This window comes from Pseudoliparis swirei, chromosome 4 (assembly GCF_029220125.1).
Source record: "Pseudoliparis swirei isolate HS2019 ecotype Mariana Trench chromosome 4, NWPU_hadal_v1, whole genome shotgun sequence".
Lineage (NCBI taxonomy): Eukaryota > Metazoa > Chordata > Actinopteri > Perciformes > Liparidae > Pseudoliparis > Pseudoliparis swirei.
The window spans coordinates 26,436,888-26,441,859 of record NC_079391.1 but is presented as its reverse complement, the minus strand read 5'-3'; positions in this window follow the sequence as shown (position 1 = coordinate 26,441,859).

Here is a 4,972-nt window from a genome sequence, read left to right as displayed (position 1 = left end):
GCCATTGTTTTTCTTCAGGGTACTCATCACACTGCTCTTTTTTCATTTCATGAAGCAGGGTGCTGACCACATGTGCTACAGATAAAAAGAAAATGATTCTGGTTGGATTGAATGTTCATGCCCTCTTTACAACAGAGTGAATAGATTTAGGAGTTAGGGTTACATTCTGCAGTCAGATGTAAAGCACTTATGAAAAGACGATTGTATATTCTCAAACCACCCTAGGCAAGGCAAGTGTATTTTTATAGCACATTTCAACAAGGCAATTCAAAGTGCTTCACATAAAACCATTAAAAGTGTCAAAACATAATGCAAAAACAATTAAGAACATTAAGTAAAGCATTACAAAGCTAAAAAATTAAATAAAAGGTGCAATGCAGTGCAGTTTAAGAAAGAAATAAACAGTAGTGAAATGCAAAATTTGATTAATATCCTTCAATATGGTTCAATTAAACAGAAATGTCTTCAATCTTTTTTTTTTTAATACTTTTTTTTCTTTTCGTTTTTGGATAGTATCTTAATTTATAAAGTATACATCAGCACAGGTGTAGTATTCAATATATACCATCCAGTCTTTCAAATTAAATAACATTGAACATTTTTTGGAGTGTACATACAAACAGAGAAATACATCAGACAAGGGGGAGACTAGGGAGGGAGAGGGATAGAGGTCGGAGAGGTTTCCTAAACTAGAGCAGCGTTGCAGGGTCATTCATTTATTATCTCCACAGGATCTGTCCGTATTGGATTTGCATATTTCACCCACTTGTCCCAGAGTTGAATAAACATACTTCTCTGAAGGCAGAGGGAGAAGGTGATCCTTTCCATAGCATAGATGTCATTTACTATGTCTATCCACTCCTGAATTGTGGGGGGCTCAGGAAGCAGCCAGCGTCTGGTGAGCGCTTTTTTACAAGCGGTTATTAAAATGCCAAACATGTATTTATCTCGTCGCCCTGTTTGAAAATCAAATTTTCCTGAGAATAAAGTTGCAAATTCCAGGGGCAAGTCAGTGTTAAGTATGATTTCCAATATTTGATGAAAATCTGCCCAGAAAGGCCTTATGACAGGGCACTCCCAAAATATGTGCCAGTGATTTGCTTCTTGAGCCCCACACCGTCTCCAACATGTGGCATCCCCTCCCGCGAAGCGTGCCTTCTTATTCGGTGTAATAAAGAAACGAATAACACACTTCCATGCAAATTCCCGCCATATATGAGAGTTGGTACATTTCCATTGGAATTTACACACATCTAACCAGTCTTCGTTTGATATTGAGAGGTTGCCATCTCTTTCCCATTTTTCCTTTACAGTATACTGCAGTGTGGGATTTTTTTGTCATAAGGCCCTTGTAGGATTTAGAGATAATACCTCTGTTTGATTCGTTTTGGTAGGCACCGAGAAATATTCTTAGTATTGGTTCATCAAGGTCTATTGTATTTCTAATGTTATGTTCGAAATGATTGCGTATCTGGAGATATCTATAAAAGTCAGATTTTTCAAGACGATATTTTTCCCTTAGGTGTTCAAAGTCCTTTAGTTGTCCTTTATCTGTCAAAGAATAGTATGTCGTTATACCTTTTGGGATCCAAGATTTAAATCTATGATCCATTTCATTTGGTTTGAACCCCGGGTCATAGGCACACCATTGAAGTATTTGTAATTTATGATCTAGGTTATATTCTCTTTTTATCATGTTCCAGATTTTTTAATTGAATTTGATCCATGGATTTTGTAAATTGTCTATAAGTTTTCCCTGGTTTTTGTGTGCTAATACTGCTTGAATTGGGGGGTCATTCATAATAGAGTTCAATATCTTTCCACCTGGCGTAATAAATTGGGGTACACATGTTAATTAAGGGTTTAATCTGAACAGCATAGAAGTAATTTTTAAAGTTGGGTAGAGCCATTCCTCCTTCTTTTGGAAGTTGTAGAGTTTTAAATGTAATCCTTGGTTTTTTCCCTTGCCAGATAAATCTTGAAATGATTTTATCCAATTCAGAGAATTGTTTCGCTGGAATTTCTACAGGGAGTGCTTGAAATAGGAACAGATATCGTGGGAGAATGTTCATTTTTACAGAGTCAATTCTATGGGTTAATCCGAGGAAAGAAATAGAGTTCCATCGATATTTATCTTCTTTAATTTTTGTTGAGAGAGGAGTGTAGTTTATCTCTGCCAATGTATGTCTTCAATCTTGATTAAAAGGAGCTAATGGTCTGGAGGGTCTCAGCAGACCTGCAGCTTTCAGGGACTTTGTTACAGGTATGTGGAGCAGAAAAACTGAGCCGTTTTTAGTTCTGACTCTTGGAACAGAAAGTAAACCAGTCCCAGACGATCTGAGGGGTTGGGATGGTTCATAAGGAAGCAGCAGATTACAAATTCAATTTAAATTCAATTCAGTTTATTGTGTAGAGCCCAGAATCACAAATCACAAATTTGCATCAGTGGGCTTTACAATCTGTATACATATGATACCTGGGATGTTCCGGGACCTCACATCTGATCAGGAAAAACTCCCCAAAGAACAGAAAAAAATTGTTCACAGGGCAAAAAGGGAAGAACCCTTCAGGAGAGCAACAGAGGAGAATCCCTCTTCCTTGGACAGAAGCATTAGATGTCATGAGTACAGAATAAACAACATTACAGAGTTACACAAAATTGACATAAATTATGAATAATGAGCATGGACCACGATCCAGATAACCAGGATCTATGTAAACAGAAGGAGATAGAGAGGAGGTGCATCATCTTATGTGCAGGGAGATTACACTCTCGAATAAAACACTAACTAACTAAGTAGTTTTGTTGCCTAAAACTCAAAATAATAATAATTTCAACTAAATGTTAAAAATAGATTTCTCGTGGGATTTTGACACCAGTCTCCTGTTTAAAGTTTGGTTCGATTATCTACAACAGCATACTTCCCAAACATACTTTGTCACCTGTTATGTTATTACTATGAATACTAAATATGTATGTTTAATAAAGGGCTTTCTGCAAAATGCGGTAGCATATTCAACTTGGCTGGTTGTACAGAACTGATAAGCTGCAATGCAACTGTTCTCATCAGGGTCAAAATAGATACTCCATTGGTACAATAAGTTAAACTGTGCATGTCCTATGTAAATGAAATGGCCTCAAACAAGTGAACTGATCCTTAACAACCCAGAGGCAGCTGTGTTTGTCTTTCAGGCTGTGCATCTTCAGCTGTTTAGTCACAGCTGAACATGGTGGGAGGGCCAGCTATAAAGACGCAACACCTGAGTATGGAGAGCTGGCTGCGCTCCTGTGGCTGACACTGCAGCTTATTTGTTTTGTTTGTTTAAGTTAGTTGTGTTATACCTTTAAATATATGTCTATTTATCGCTTTTAACTCCTCATGCATGCATCCTCATTCATAATTTCCTTGCTGTCATTGTTCAGGGCTGTCAATCATATCAACTGTTTAGATCAGATGGTCCATCCATGCTGGCTTATGCCCGGTTATGTCTTCCTTTGTTTTTACTAACAACACCCCGCACCTCATCATGCACACGCATTCACGTGTACATTACTGGTGTTACTGACTGACGCACCAAGATGACTTTCAAAAGTGCCTACATCAAAGAATGAGACACTGTGCAGTTGTGTTCCATATCTTAATTTTATCAGGGTCGGGCATGGCTGTTTTGCTAGAAAGTGCAAGACAAACAGAGAAACACCGATTAAGAAAATAAATAAAATCTCATACGGTATGTTTCCTTATTTTAAACGGCCTCCCCCGGTTCTACTTAGAACAACAGTGACCATGAGTTCCAATTCGTCGTCCGATATATAGACTCGTCATTACTCTGCAGAACATGTGCAATTTTTTCCATGAATAAATCCACATTGTTTGAGTCGTAAAATTGCCTACACATCACTGGCCAGGGATGAATCCCAACAGTTGTTGAGAAATACATTCACACAAACTTATTCAAAGTGTATAAATATAAAATAGAGAGTAAACTAAGTTAAAGTGTTAACATGCACTGATAAGTCTATATCATAGCAGTACACATACCTAGCTAAGGATAAAAACAAACATGATAAAACTCTGATCACTGTCTAATAGTAACCTCAGTGGCGGCTGGCCAATCGAGGTCCACGGGGCCTGGCCACACCCACCTTGAGCCACAAAAAAAAAGTATTCAAAGATTATTAATAATATTTATAAATAATACAATTTGTCAACATTTGTGATTTAGAGATATGGAATATACCCAGTAATATATGTACAATAGGATATCTTTACAAAATATATGCCTTTCCTGCACTTAAAACAATTTACACTTGTATTGATCCCTGTGGGTAAATTCTTCTCTGCATTTGCATCTTTAGTTATAAAGGAGCAGTGGGCTGCAGTGAAGTGCCCGGGGAGCAACTGGGGGTACAGTGTCTTGCTCAAGGACACTTTAGAAATGCAACAATGGGGAGAGTAGGGATCGAACCGGGTACCTTGCCCATGAGCTATGCCTACCCCACTTCCTACACGTCCTCACGTCTGCATGTCTCAGCTGTACTTGAAGTTGTGTATCGAAGCTCTCATTAGCCTCTAACCTTGCGGGTCAGTCCAGCTCCAGGTATTTCAGCTTGATGTTTCTTTTAGAATTGAAGCTGAAATCAAGAATGATACAAGGCTATTTCCAGTTTATTGTTGAGGGTCTCGCAGAAAAAAAGCTGCCAGCGCTGCTCTGCTCTCACAAGTAGTGATTCCAAACCTGCAGACTGGATCCAGTGACAGAGATAAGTGCTGAGGCTGGAATACATTACAGAGCTGTCAACTAGAATAACCCACTGATTTGTTTGGCAAACTGTCCCCAACAGTTTGATTTCAGAAGCTACTCTGTGCACAAGACTAAAATCACCATGCATAAAGATAAAAAATGCATTTCCCGGAATCCTCCAAGACAGTGGTCCCCAAACTACGGCCCGCGGGCCGGATCCGGCCCG